The 15742-nt window shown below is 46.5% G+C and overlaps 1 protein-coding gene and 1 pseudogene across 1 annotated transcript in view; both read left to right on the plus strand.

The window, feature by feature from the left end:
- Window positions 1-15742, plus strand: part of LOC114449773 (uncharacterized) — a 63630-nt gene that overhangs the window by 24364 nt on the left and 23524 nt on the right. The gene's annotated exons all lie outside the window — the stretch shown is intronic.
- On the plus strand, window positions 11151-15313 carry LOC114449583 (neoverrucotoxin subunit alpha-like; annotated as a pseudogene).

Consider the following 15742-nt stretch of genomic DNA (forward strand, 5'->3'; position numbering starts at 1 on the left):
TCTGTTAGCTACCTGGGTTTCATTATCCACGAGGGACAAGTTGAGGCAGACCCAGAGAAGATCAGGGCAGTAGTTGAGTGGCCCAGACCTACTACTCGTCGTAAGCTTCAACAGTTGTAGGGTTTGCCAACTTCTATAGAAGATTTATCCGCAACTACAGTCGCGTTGCACTCCCTCTAACTCAGCTCACCTCCACTCTTAGGCCGTTTGTATGGTCCCCTCTAGCTGAGAAGGCCTTTTGTGAGTTAAAGGTTCGTTTTACCTCAGCCCTGATCCTGATCCAGCCTGATCCCACCAGACAATTTATCGTTGAGGTAGATGCTTCCGATTCAGGGGTAAGGGCAGTCCTGTCTCAGCGCTCGGCAGAGGATGATAAACTTCACCCCTGTGCTTTCTTCTCTCGCCGCCTCACCTCTGCAGAGCAAAATTATGACGTGGGAAACCGTGAGCTGCTCGCCGTCAAGTTGGCTCTCGAGGAATGGAGACATTGGCTGGAGGGTGCCGAGCAACCCTTCGTGGTCTGGACTGACCACAAGAACCTTGAATTCATAAGGGGTACTAGGAGACTGAACTCCCGCCAAGCTCGTTGGCAGCTGTTTTTCACCAGGTTTGATTTCACTCTCACCTACAGACCTGGTAGCAATAATATCAAACCTGATGCTCTCTCCCGTCAGCACGAAAGTCCTGGTGTGTCCCCTGAGACGGAGTCCATCCTACCTGCCTCCAGGGTTATTGGTTCCCTTACTTGGGAGATTGAGTCCACCGTCAGGGAGGCCCAGCGCCAGGAACCAGACCCAGGTGATGGTCCGCCTAATTGCCTCTTTGTTCCCTCTACAGTGTGATCCCAAGTTCTGCTATGGGCCCATTCCTCTCGCTGGTCCTGTCACCCTGGAATCCGCCGCACTGTCAACCTGCTTCGACGCCATTTCTGGTGGCCTTCTTTGGAACGGGACACTAAGGAGTTCGTCTCTGCCTGCTCTGCCTGCTCCCACGGCAAGTCCTCCCATTGTCCTCCTGCTGGCCCGCTCCGTCCTCTCCCAGTGCCCGGTCGCCCCTGGTCCCATATTGCATTGGACTTCATCACGGGTCTCCCACCATCCGAAGGTAACACAGTCATCCTCACCATTGTGGACCGCTTTTCCAAATCTGCACATTTTGTACCTCTCCCCAAGCTTCCCTCTGCCTTCGAGACAGCTCAACTGCTGGTCACCCACGTCTTCCGGCTCCATGGCATCCCCACTGACACCGTCTCCAACAGGGGTCCTCAATTCACCTCCGGTGTTTGGAGAGCATTCTGCCGGGCACTGGGGGCCTCCGTCAGCCTATCGTCAGGCTTCCATCCCCAGATGAACGGACAGACGGAGCGGGCCAACCAACATCTGGAGTCGACCCTGCGCTGTGTTGTGGCCTCTAATCAAGGGACCTGGAGTTCCCACCTGCCCTGGGTTGAATACGCTCACAACTCCCAGTCCTGTGCGGCTACCGGCTTGTCCCCCTTCGAGGCCTCTTTGGGTTATCTGCCCCCCCCCCCCTCTTCCCAAACCAGGAGGAGGAATTGGCCGTCCCCTCAGTGCAACACCACCTGCGGCGCTGCCGCCGGATCTGGAAGCTGGTCAGGAGAGCCCTGCTCCGTTCCACCGACCAGAACCGGAGGTCAGCCGATCGCCACCGCACACCTGCCCCCCCCTACCAAGAAGGTCAGTCCGTCCTCCTGTCCACCAAGACCATCCCCTTACGAACAGAGTCCCGCAAACTTTCCCCCCGGTTCATTGGTCCATTCAACATCCTGAAACTCATTAACCCGGTCACAGTCAAACTGGCACTTCCCACATCTATGAGGATCCATCCTGTTTTTCACATCTCCCACATCAAACCTGCTACCCATAGCCCTCTGCAGCCGCCTGTTCCCCCCCTCCGTCTCCTCGCATTATCGATGGCGCCCCCGCCTACACGGTCCGGAGGCTGGTGGATGTGCACCGCCGAGGCAGGGGTTTGCAGTATTTGGTGGATTGGGAGGGCTACGGACCTGAAGAACGCTCCTGGGTCCCCAGGTCCGCCATCTATGACCCTGCGTTGGTTCAGGAGTTCCACCGTCTCCACCCTGACAAGCCCGGAGGTCCGCCAGGAGGCGTCCGTTGAAGGGGGGGTACTGTGGTGAGACGCATGAGCACCCTCTGTTGGCCTCCTGGTTGTTGTTTTGTTTTTCCCTTTGCTTTTTCTTTCAGGCCCTCTGTTCGGGCTGCAGCTTCCTCTGGGCGGAGTACTGGGCTGATTGGTCTCACCTGTTCTCCATCTACATTAAGTTCCCCGCCTATTTAAGGACCTCACTTACCTGCCTTCGTCAGTTCTTCAACTCACGTCGTGGTAACTAGACCGACCTTCCTGAAACTTTGTTTCTCCAACCGCTCGTACTCATCCTTTTTTCCTTCCGCCTACTAGGAGCCTCAGCCTTGGTCCCGTCCAATCTTTCGCTGCAGTCTCCAGAGCGCCTTTAAGGATTCCCACCGTCGTGGACTTTTGTTTTCCGCAAAGACTTTCACCCTTGTGGTTGTGTTACGTTTTTCTCCAGAGAGACCTTTTCGCCGTTGTGGTTGTTTTTCGTTATCTCCAGAGAGACCTTTTCGCGCTAGTGGCTGTTTTTTGTTCTGTAAATAAATCCGATCACTTTTGAGACCAGCATTTGGATCCTGAGTTTATTGGCACATAACATCGAAGAACTTTGCATTGTATTTCAGGGTTTTGTAAATAACTGCAAAGGTTGCTTGACAGGAGGATTTTAGCTGAAGAGCAACATATTCAAATGAGTCAAACTTTCCATAGGACACCTTTTTGCACTGGAGGCAGTCATTAAACAAAATGGCGACTCCTCCTCCTTTCTTGTGCAATCTTGCTTCACTCATGAAACCAAAGTTAGGAGGAGTAGACTCAATAAGAACTGCTGCACTATTGTCTTGCCCCAACCAAGTTTCAGTTAAAAACATAAAATCCAGATGGTTCTTTTGAATAAAATCATTTATTAAGAATGATTTGCCTGCCAAAGACCTAACATTTAAGAGTGCTAAATTTAATGTATTAAAAACTGTGTCCTGTCTATGGTCGGGGACAGACTGTGGCTGACATGGAATAGATTTTAAATTTGATAGTACATTTCTTGGATGATGGGGCTTTCTTTTCCTTTTACTTATCAAAACATGAATTGATGAATCTGCACTGTGGGAGCCCTTCCATGGACCGCCACCTTACCATGGTGGAGGGGTTTGAGTGCCCAGATGATCCTAGGAGCTATGTTGTCGGGGGATTAATGCCCCCAGCAGGGTCTCCCAAGGCAAACAGGTCCTGGGTGATGGGCCAGAATAAGAGCGGTCCAAACACCCCTTATGAAGAAAAGAAAAACAAGTACCGTGACGTCGCCCGGTATGGCGCAGCCGGGGCCCCACCCTGGAGCCAGGCCCGGGTTTGGGGCTCGAATGCGAGCGCCTGGTGGCCGGGCCTTTCCCCACAGGGCCCGGCCGGGCTTAGCCCGAAGGATCGATGTGGGGCCAACCTCCCATGGGCTCACCACCGGTGGGGGAACCGTAAGGGGCCGGTGCAGAGTGGATTGGGTGGCAGTCAAAGGTGGGGGCCTCGGCGACCTGACCACGGGACACAGAAACTGGCTCTGGGGACATGGAATGTCACCTCGCTGGGGGGAAGGAGCCTGAGCTTGTGCGGGAGGCCAAGCAGTACCGACTAGATATAGTCGGGCTCGCCTCCACGCACAGCTCGGGTTCTGGAACCCAACTCCTTGAGAGGGGTTGGACTCTCTTCTATTCTGGAGTTGCCCATGGTGAGAGGCGGCGGGCTGGTGTGGGCTTGCTCATAGCCCCACAGCTTAGCTGCCATGTGTTGGAGTTTTCCCCAGTATGTGAGAGGGTCGCCTCCCTGCACCTTCGGGTTGGGGAGAGGTCTCTCACTGTGGTTTCGGCGTATGCGCCGAACAGCAGTGTAGAGTACTTGACCTTCTTACAGTCTCTGGGAGGGGTGCTGGATGGCGCCCCAACCGGGGACTCTGTCATCTTGCTGGGAGACTTCAACGCCCACGTGGGCATTGACAGTAACGCCTGGAGAGGCGTGATTGGGAGGAACGGCCTCCCCGATCTGAACCCGAGTGGTGTTTTGTTATTGGACTTCTGTGCTGGGCATGGTTTGTCCATAACGAACACCATGTTCGAGCACAAGGTTGTCCATCGGTGCACCTGGCACCAGGACACCCTAGGCCGGAGGTCAATGATCTTGTGTTTTGGACACTCGGTTGAGGAGAGGGGCTGAGCAACTCCGTCCGAAGCTGCGGCCACAAAGCCTTTGGTGCCTGTCGTGGTGGCAATCCCCGGACCCGGTGGTGGACACCAGAGGTCAGGGATGCCGTCAAGCTGAAGAAGGAGTCCTATTGGGCCTGGTTGGCTTGTGGGACTCCTGAAGCAGCTGATAGGTATCGGCAGGCCAAGTGTGCTGCAGCGAGGGCAGTTGTAGAGGCAAAAACCCGGGCCTGGGAGGAGTTCGGGGAGGCCATGGAGGAGGACTATCGGTCAGCCTCAAAAAGATTCTGGCAAACCGTCCGGCGCCTCAGGAGGTGGAAGCAGTACTCTGCCAACACTGTATTCAGTCGAGTTGGGGAGCGGTTGACCTCGAGGGGGTGGTTACTTTGAGGGTCTCCTCAATCCCACCAACACGCCTTCCATTATGGAAGCGGAGGACAGTAGTGCTGTCTGAATTCTTAGTGAGAAATTATAGACCCCCTATAGGGCCCTCAATGTATCCCACAATGCATCATGAAAAGTAGTGTCCATTCGATGGTCAGTACTTTCAGTGATATGTCCCATCATGCATTGCACAGACCGGCTAAAAGAACATGAAGTGAAGTCACCTGACTTATACACTCAACAAAAATATAAACGCAACACTTTTGTTTTTGCTCCCATGTTTCATGAGATGGACTTGAAGATCTAAACTTCATTCCAGATACACAATATTACCATTCCTCTCAAACATTGTTCACAAATCTGTCTAAATGTGTGATAGTGAGCACTTCTGCTTTGCTGAGATAATCCATCCCACCTCACAGGTGTGCCACATCAAGATGCTGATCTGACATCATGATTAGTGCACAGGTGTACCTCAAACTGCCCACAATAAAAGGCCACCCTGAAATGTGCAGTTTTGTCTCATAGCAAAATGCCACAGATGCCACAAGCATTGAGGGAGCGTGCAATTGGCATGCTGACAGCCGGAATGTCAACCAGATCTGTTGCTTGTGCATTGAATGTTCATTTCTCCACCATAAGCCGTCTCCAAAGGCGTTTCAGAGAATATGGCAGTACATCCAACCGGCCTCACAACCGCAGACCACGAGTAACCACACCAGCCCAGGACCTCCACATCCAGCAGGTTCACCTCCGAGATCGTCTGAGACCAGCCACTCAGACAGCTGCTGAAACAATTGGTTTGCATAACCAAACAATTTCTGCACAAACTGTCAGAAACCGTCTCAGGGAAGCTCAACTGCATGCTCGTCGTCCTCATCGGGGTCTTAACCTGACTCCAGATCGTCGCCGTAACAGACTTGAGTGGGCAAATGCTCACATTCGATGGCGTCTAGCACGTTGGAGAGGTGTTCTCTTCACGGATGAATCTCGGTTTACATTGTTCAGGGCAGATGGCAGACAGCGTGTGTGGCGTCGTGTGGGTGAGCGCTTTGCTGATGTCAATGTTGTGGATCGAGTGGCCCATGGTGGTGGTGGGGTCATGGTATGGGCAGGCATCTGTTATGGACGAAGAACACAGGTGCATTTTATTGATGGCATTTTGAATGCACAGAGATACCGTGATGAGATCCTGAGGCCCATTGTTGTGCCATACATCCATGAACATCACCTCATGTTTCAGCAAGATAATGCACGGCCCCATGTTGCAAGGATCTGTACACAATTCTTGGAAGCTGAAAATGTCCCAGTTCTTGCATGGCCAGCATACTCACCGGACATGTCACCCATTGAACATGTTTGGGATGTGCTTGACCGGCGTATACGACAGCGTGCACCAGTTCCCACTAATATCCAGCAACTTCGCACAGCCATTGAAGAGGAGTGGACCAACATTCCACAGGCCACAATAGACAATCTGATAAACTCTATGCGAAGAAGATGTGTTGCACTGCATGAGGCAAATGGTGGTCACACCAGATACTGACTGGTTCTGAGTCCCCAGACCGCCAATAAAGCAGAAACAAAATGCACATTTCAGGGTGGCCTTTTATTGTGGGCAGTTTAAGGTACACCTGTGCACTAATCATGATGTCAGATCAGCATCTTGATGTGGCACACCTGTGAGGTGGGATGGATTATCTCAGCAAAGCAGAAGTGCTCACTATCACACATTTAGACAGATTTGTGAACAATGTTTGAGAGGAATGGTAATATTATGTATCTGGAATGAAGTTTAGATCTTCAAGTCCATCTCATGAAACATGGGAGCAAAAACAAAAGTGTTGCGTTTATATTTTTGTTGAGTGTAAATATAGTGATGGTTTAAAGAAGCAGCATGAGCAGCTGTGTTTGTTTATTAATGTTTATTAAAACCTTTATTGGGCTGTAACGGAACAAATTATAACTGCTAACAACAGAGTCTGTTTAGCCGGCAGAGACCGGCTCGATGATTGGCGACAGCAATGACATCATTAACGGCGACACAAAGGGAAGAGTGAAAGGTAAAAGTACTCTTTTACTGTATAATACTAATTCCTATACAGGATTTGTGCTGTGCATAATTTAAAAAATAATATACAAGCTTTGACCAGCACTTGCGGTTCTCTTTGACATGTAACTAGTTCCACATGCTTTCAGCTACAGAAACCGTTCAAACATCATTCTGTTCAGCTCTTCATGGGCTGTTAAAGTTGTATTCGGATTTGTTTAAATATGTAAAATATTTAATTTTCAAAATATTAATAAAAATTCAAAAGCCATTTAACATTGAAGTCTATGAAAGTCTTGAAACGCTCATTAGATGCTGCTCTATCAAACTTGTATTCAGAATTTTCTAATTCCGAATCCTTTCCGCACGCCAGGCTCTCAAAGTTGGAGTGGTTTTTGGCCTCTTTCTGAAGTTAACATTAGTGTGTATTGCGTGGCTCTGTTATGTGAGGTGTAGGTTTTTAACAGGACCCAGGCGCAGACAAAAATTAAGTTCAACAAAAGGGAGCTTTATTTAAAGCTAAACTACAACAATGACCAGAGGGGCGGGAGAACAAAGGAGGGCTACTGAAAAACGGTGCAGGTCAAAAATGCAAAAGACAAAAGTACAAATAAACACAAAAGAAAAAACAAAACAAAACCTGAGGAAGATGGGAGGACAAGGAAACACGGAGGACAAAGGAGGACGACGAGATGGTGGAAGGCAGGTAATCACAAGCGGAGACAAGCAGGATTCACACGGGGCTCACAAGGGAAGACCTGACAAAGACAAAGGGGAAGCACAGGGCTAAAATAGAGGAGAGACAGCACAGGTGAACACAATTAGGGAGGAGCTGGTAATCAGAAGAAGGGAACTGGGAGGAGGTAAAAACTGGCAGGGAGACATACAGGGAAGACAGGACTACAGAATAAGACAAGGAGGGTACAGCAACACTGAGGACAAGAGGGAGGAAAGAGGGATCAGAGGAGGAGGAGGAGGACTAATAACAGAAAATCATAACAAATGATGAGGGAACAGAATAAACATGACGATCCACAACAGTCTCGGAGTGGATGATGTCATCACCTACATTGTGGGAGGGGAAAAACTGGTGCCACTCTGACAACACCAAACCGTTTTGCCTGTAGAGCCAGCTGTTCGGGGAGAGTGCCGCTCTTTTCTTCATTCACAGCCCATAGAAACGGTGAAGCGACTGGAAAAGAGCAAACCTATTTTCTAACTCGCCGCCATCTCCACATATTTTACTGGATCAATATGAAATCACACACATTTGTAAAGTAAACACTTTGATGCTCACGGGTTTTAAATTGTTTGTCTGAAGGCGGTTTGGACACAGGAAGCAGTTGTTTGGAGGGTGCAACCCCCATTAAAATACATGGGATCTGCCCTGAGAGGAGTGAAAGGAGCACATATCTCTCCAACCTTAATAAAGCTTAATTCACCAGTGAGGCAGAGCTGTTACCATGGTGACAGGCTGACACAAGAAGCATACAAAGCTGCCATATTTGTAGTCTTTATCAGTTTTTAAGCACATTAAGCATCTTCCTAATATTAAAAGATTTTCTACTTTTCTAAATAAGAGCTTCATCTTTTTAAAGTCTTAACCATGTTTCAACAAATTAAATTCAGATTGCAGATTCTCCAGCAATTCAGAGCAATCCTTCACATCAGCGTTTAAAGCAAAGCTTCAGCTGAAAGAACAAGGTTATGTTGAGAGCAGGATTGTGTGTTTGTCAGTGAACAGACCAAAAAGACCATAATAACCACGACTCATCACTGCTGCACTTCATCTTCTGATAACAGTAGGATAAGGTTTTTATTGGTCCCTTTATTGGGTAATTAATGGTAGAGTTCTCGGAATTGCATTGTTGCAGAAGTTAAGAAAGGTAAGGTGGAAGATGCAGAGGTTAAAGTCTATGAAAGTATCTGTCATCAGGTGGTTATAATGATATAAGGATAAGGAGGAGGCAAAGTCTCTTTGGCCCCTCGTAACTCTCAAGCAAGAAGAGCCATGACCCTTACTGATAAATCAATCCTGGTAAATATGAGTAGGATCATTGTTGATATGGCAGGTAGATACTTAATAACTCTAAGCTCTAAGCTTCTATTGTTCAGGTAATTGTTTACTCACCAATCAACGCTGAGCCAGAGTTCACACTGTCATTATTTCTCACCTATTCATTGTTCTTTTCAACATTTTCTATTTTTCAAAATAAGAGCTTCATCCTTTTAAATTCTTATCCATGTTTCAGCAAATTAAATTCAGTTTGCAGATTCTCCTGTCACGACCTGGTGTTCAGTTCTGGTTTTGTTTCCTTGTTTTGGGTTTTCTGTTTCACATTATCTTCCTTAGGTTGTTGTTCTGTTCTCTGGGTTTCTGTTTATGTGACATTGTCGTTCCTTGTCTTGTGCTTCCTTTTTTATTTTGATAGTCCTATCTACCTTGTGTTTGTCTTGAGTTCTACTTCCTGTGGTTCCCCCCTTGTGTGATTACCTGCCCTGCCCTACTGTGTCTCGTTGTCTTCTTTGGTCCTTGTGTATTTAGTCTTTGTCTTCCCTGCACTCTTGTCCAGTTTGCTTCCTCGACACCCAAGGAGATTGTGTGTTCGTCTCATCCTTGTTCCTGCCTTGCATTGCCACAGGCATGAAACCCAGGTTATACCTTGCCTTGTGTTTAGTCCTTGTTTTGCCCTGCCTTGCCCCGTGACCTCCTTATTCTAGTTTTTGCTTTGCCGTGACGTTTTTCCACTATAAGTGTGATTTTTATTTTTGGATTGTTTGCTTTTTGCCCTCCTGACACAAAAGAAAAGACTTTTGATTTTTAAACCGCTCTGCCTTCTGCACCTGTGTCCACTCCACCATACAAACCCTGACATCTCCAGCAATTCAGAGCAATGCTTCACATCAGCATTCAGAGCAATGATTGAACGCTGATGTGAAGGATTGCTCTGAATTTGCTGAGAATCTGCAATCTGAATTTAATTTGCTGAAACATGGTTAAGACTTTAAAAGGATGAAGCTCTTATTTTGAAAAGAAGAAAATGTTGAAAAGAACAATGAATAGGAGAGAAATAAAAAAGAACAGTGTGAACTCTGGCTCATTGTTGATTGGTGAGTAAACAATTACCTGAACAACAGAAGCTTAGAGCTTAGAGTTATGAAGTATCTACCTGCCATATCAACAAGGATCCTACTCATATTTACCAGGACTGATCAAAGATAACGATCCATTTAACTGCAGTTGTTTTTTCTGCTGCTTTCTTCTTATCAGTTTTCAGCCATGTTCTATCTCTTTACACGAAGTAAGACATTTCCAAGAAACTCAGTACAATAACTGAAAAGTGAAAGAAAGACACACCACCACCTTTGTCTTATGTCTCCAGGAATTATCCTCTTTTATGAGCAGAGGGCTGGGCTGTGTGGCCACAGACATCTTGGGAGTGAAAGAACTGCCCCCTGGAGGTGTGTTGTATTCACAGAGTTTATAACATCTAAACGGCAGCACTCCCTCAGCAGACCGAACACATTCACTCTGTGAGTAAACAAGCTTTTTGTGTCTTTTGCATGCACCTGTTGTGTATCTTTGCTGAGTCCTTCATTTTCTGCTTATTAACCAAAGACTGACTCATGAAATACTGTGTATGATTTAATGATTAACCTTTTATTATTTTCCTGCCTCAGCCCCTCCTCAAACAGGCTAACATACATCTACAGCTTCTACTGGCTTTAATTTGCCTCTCTGTCCAACACTTCTCACACTTCTAACACTGATGCTTCCATCTAGAACAGGGGTGTCCAGAGTCCATTCAGATTTTATATGGTCTTAAATGGTCTGTCTTAAAATGTGTTATTTTTGGCCAACCAGCTAAACAGAATAAATCATATAAAATCAACAGGCGATGCTTATTTATATATGACTCATTGTGTAACATGATGTTCTGAGCAGACCATTGTCAGTCGCTGCCTGCGTCGTCACAGTGCGTCACACCATTGGTTACAGCAACACAGAGGGCTCTGAAGGTGCACAGCACCGGTTCAACACTTAGTCACAACTCACCACTAGACCAAAAGTGCTTATACACACAACCTGCTATAAGAGTGTCCGTGCTGTACAAGTGAAATTCTCCAAAACAGCTTCAATGTGACAGCGAATGCTGCAGCCTAGACCAGATATTAGTAAAAGTGATCTGTGCTTCTTTAACTTTCCAGAAATGCAAACATCTGTTTGGCTCGACTGGTGTGAGCAGACTTTCTGTTATAAGCTCTGATGTTTTTGTCCATCTTTATTGTCATCCTATAGAAACACAAAGGACTCAGGTCTGACATGTCAGTGAGTCTGTGAGCTAAATTAACACACTGTACATATTCTGTATTCTAGAATACAACATGACCTCTGAAGGCAGCAACACGATCGAGGTGGCAGCACTTGGCATGCTGTATGATTGCGTCTCGGCATGCTGTATGATTGCCGCCGAGACTTGCTTGTCCCTGGTGAGTGCACTTTGTCTTTAAAATACTCTGGAAGCCCTGTAAGCTGTGGACTGCCTGCAGTACACTTGTGCATGAATAATGTCAACAAAAAAAAAAACCCATGTACACAAATTCAACCTCATAGAAGAACTACGGGTCAAATCTTTTTCAGGGAACATTTAGCCCACTCTAGGTAGAGATGCTTGTCCTGCTGCAGGCTGAGATTAAACATGTCCTATTATTAGGTAAGAACGGGACACAGCTGTGATTATGGGTGGATTGTGGGTGATAGGAGAGAGTGGGACATCTGTGTTATTAAAGATCTTTGCAGCACCATGAGAATAGATTTAAAAAGGCAGATTTGCTTCTTGTCTTGATTGATGTAAAAACACCTTTTGTGAACAGGATGCTGAACGTCTTCTGCAGGTGTGACACTGTGGGACAGTGAAGACCTGATGAAACATCTGGGAGAAAGACCTCAGTCCTCTAATGAATTTGAAATAGTTGCGTCTGAATCAATTGAGGGCAAATCTTCAGCCCTGAATGTTGAAGCTTCTCTGAAGGCCAGTGTCCTGAGTGGACTGGTTCAGGTTGAGGGTTCAGCCAAATACCTGAATGACAGTAAGACCTCCAGAAACCAGGCCAGGGTAAAGCTGAAGTACAAGGCGACCACAAAGTTCCAGGAGCTGTCGATGAACCATCTTGGAAAAGGCAACGTGAAGCATCAAGATGTGTTTGATAAAGGCTTAGCAACACATGTGGTCACAGGTATTCTTTATGGGGCACAGGCCTTCTTCGTGTTTGACCGCGAGGTGTCTGAGAAGGAAGATCGTCAAGACGTTGAGGGTCCCTGAAAATGAAAGACGAGGACACAGCAAAGGCTGATAAATTCTCCTGCAGATTCTACGGAGACTTTTTACTGGCGAAACCTCCAACAACCTTTCAGGATGCAGTTCAGGTCTACCAAAGCCTGCCAAAACTACTGGGAGCTGACGGAGAAAAGGCCGTACCAGTGAAGGTCTGGCTGCTGCCTCTGACTGCTTTAGATTCTTCTGCTGCTAAACTCGTCCATGAGATCAGTGTGGGACTAGTTCAAGAAGCACAGGGCGTCCTGGAGGACTTCACAGAGCTGGACATGAGGTGCAACGATTCTCTGAGCACCCCCGCAGCACAGCAGTTCCCACAGATCACCGACAAGCTTAAACACTTTAAAGGAATGTGCTCTGAGTTCAAGCTGGTATTCCAACAAACTCTGGCAAAGAAACTTCCATCAATCCGAGGAGGAGGCGAAGAGGAGGCTGAGCTCGCAGAGGTCCTGAAGAAGAGACATTCTTCACCTTTTAACAGTAAAAACCTGAACGCCTGGATGGACTGTAAAGAGAGAGAAATCTACACCTTGATGTCTTTCACCAACATGATGAAAAACACCAAAATCCTCCCATCCAAGAACCTCCTGTACAAGGAAAGTCTGAGTGCAGAGACGGCTGTGTGTTTTGTTTTCACCTCACTGGGACGTGCTGAACCGGTCCTCTCAGCTTTATCAGACTACTTAAGAGGAGGAACCAAACCAGACGACCCCCAACATCCACACAGTCATGATGTGGAGAAGGAGCAGTGGTACCTGTCAAGAGAAACAGCAGAGAAAATGAGGAAGAATGCAAAGCTCTTCAGAGACTTTTCAGAGGCCAACAAAGAAAACCAGAACATCAAGTTCCTGACTGTGGGTCTAACAGACGAGATACGCCAAGGTTCAACCATCTACCTTTATAAAGACGGCTTCTCTGTCAGTGAGAACTTTGAGCCTCCTTCAAAGCCTGAAACTGTGGCAGCATGTGACACAAACCACGACAGTGTGACGCTGAAGGTTTCTCCTCCCAGATGTGGAGCAGAGAACATCACCTCCTACTCTGTGGAGTTCTGTGTGAGTGGAGAGGACAGATGGCAGCAAAAGACTGAACCAAAAGCTGAAGAGGTCACAGTGAGCGGCCTGAGGCCAAACACAGAGTACCAGTTCAGATGCAGAGCAGTGACCTCAGCAGGTGTCGGGCCGGCAGCTGTTCTCAGTGATCCCATTAAAACCTCCTTCTTCCAAGGATCAGATGGCCCCAACCAGCTGGCTGATACTATTAAGGCACAAAGTGAACTGCTGCAGAAAGGGACTCCGGATTTTTATAAGATTTCACTTAAAAAAGTAAAAATCAAAGTGCAGGGCTGCCAACGTTTCAGTTTTGGGAAAAAGAATCACAAACCTAACCGCACCATAATGGTTCTGGGAGCCACTGGTGCTGGGAAGTCAACTCTCATTAATGGGATGATCAATTACATTCTAGGTGTGATGGGAGGATTCATATCGGTTTAAGTTGGTTGATGAAGGTCAGTCCACATCACAGACTCAGACCTCTGAGGTCACCGTGTACAAACTCAACCACCAGGACGGGTTCAGAGTGCCCTTCTCCCTGACCATCATTGACACTCCAGGCTTTGGAGGGACCAGAGGAATACGCAGAGACAAACTGATCACAGAGCAGATCAGAAACCGCTTCTCTGATCCACGTGGTGTCAGTGAGGTTGATGCTGTGTGTTTTGTGGTTCAGGCCTCTTTAGCACGACTCACACCATCACAGAAATATGTGTTTGACTCTGTGCTCTCAATCTTTGGCAAAGATGTGGCAGAGAACATCAGAGTTCTGGTGACATTTGCAGACGGCCAGCGTCCACCAGTCCTAGAGGCCATCACAGAGTCAGGTGTCCCCTGTCCTCAAACAAAGGATGGACTACCAGAACACTTCAAAGTCAACAATTCAGCACTGTTTGCACACAACAAAGCATCTGAAGCTAAGAGCACAGGTGGTAATGATGATGGTGGAAGCTTTGATAAGATGTTTTGGGACATGGGGACCAGCAGCATGAAGACGTTCTTTGCTGCTCTGAATGTGATTGAACCTAAAAGCTTGACCCTGACAAAGGAGGTCCTCGGAGAGAGACGGCAGCTCGAGGTCTCAGTGGAGAATCTGCAGGAGGAGATCATAGTCGGGTTAGCCAAGCTGGAGGAGCTAAAAGAGACACGTGAGAAATGTTTTCAGCATAGAGACAGGATTAACAGAAATGAGACCTTCCAGTTTGAAGTCACCATCATGAAGCCTTTTAAAGAGAAGATCTCGGGTTCTGGAAGTTTCTTCATCAACTGTCAGCAGTGTCATGTGACCTGTGAACCATCCAGTGATGCTGGTAGAGGAAGCTGCACTGCAGCAGGAGAAGATGGATTCTGCACCAAGTGTCCAGGCAAATGTCACCAGAGTGTGCATTTTATACAGCAGTACAGATGGCAGTACAAGGAAGTGAAAGAAACACAAAGTCTGGAAGCGCTGAAGAAAACGTATCCGAAAGTAAACAACATGACAACTGATGATGCTCTGAGACCCGGCCTGAGATGTGAATATTATGATTTGAAGACTGAGGTGAACAAAGTGATCGAGAATTCTGCCAACAGTCTGAACAGACTTAGAGAGATGTCACTGAATCCAAATCCTCTCTCCACTGAAGAGTACACAAAACTGATTATTGAAGGCGAGAGATCAGAGACCAAACCGGGCTGGGAGAGACGAGTTCAGTGCTTGGAAGACAAGAGCTGTATAAATGTATTTGAGAGAATTTTTTGTCTGTAGGATTCAGTCTGTCAAAGGTCTGGATGCTTTTATGATATTATCCATTTCTAGTATTGACATATATCTGTAATATAAGCTGAAGAGTATCACCATCAAGATGTAATATGAGGCTTCATGCTTTCAGTATACACCATGATGGTATTTGTGGTCTGAGCATGTTTGAAGTACCAGGATGTTCACTTATATTGTTCAAGATTCAAAGATTCAAAGCATTTATTGTCCTGTTCACAGTAAGGAAACAGGTTTCCCTGTACAATGAAACTCTTACTTTGCTGTTCACACTGAATGCCATGAAAGGTTTAAGCTACAATAACAAAAAAGAATCCTTTACAAGAAGGGCAATTTGAAAGAGCATGCAACACATAATATCTGCCCTCACTGTAAACAAGCTGACTCCTGGACATGTGTCTGTGTGAGGAGACACTGAACTTATTTTCATGTTAAAGCAGCTGGACATATTTTATTTTATTTCTATTCACAATTGATTTTGTTATTCTACATATATGTCATTGTCTGTACTGTATCTCCAATGGTACAATAAATCACTCATTAAGGAATATGACATGCAGTTTATTTAGTAAACAATGTTTAGATTTAGTCTTAGTGAAACTGAGGGAAAATCACTGCTGATCATTGTTTTCTTTTATTACTGTGTTCTCCTGTATTCATGTCGTCACAGTGATCATGTGACCTTTGCTTTGAACAATTTGTGATTGTAAGATTTGCTAAAATAGAATAAATAAAACAAAATAAAATTGAATTTGACTCTTTGATGTGTTCTTGTACATTGATGAGTTCTGTTCAGATGATAGATAGGTACTAAAAATGAGCAAAAAGCAAATTAGTATGTTCAGGACTTCAGGTGCATGCGACGCAAG

This window comes from Parambassis ranga, chromosome 17, assembly GCF_900634625.1.
Source record: "Parambassis ranga chromosome 17, fParRan2.1, whole genome shotgun sequence".
Taxonomy (NCBI): domain Eukaryota; kingdom Metazoa; phylum Chordata; class Actinopteri; family Ambassidae; genus Parambassis; species Parambassis ranga.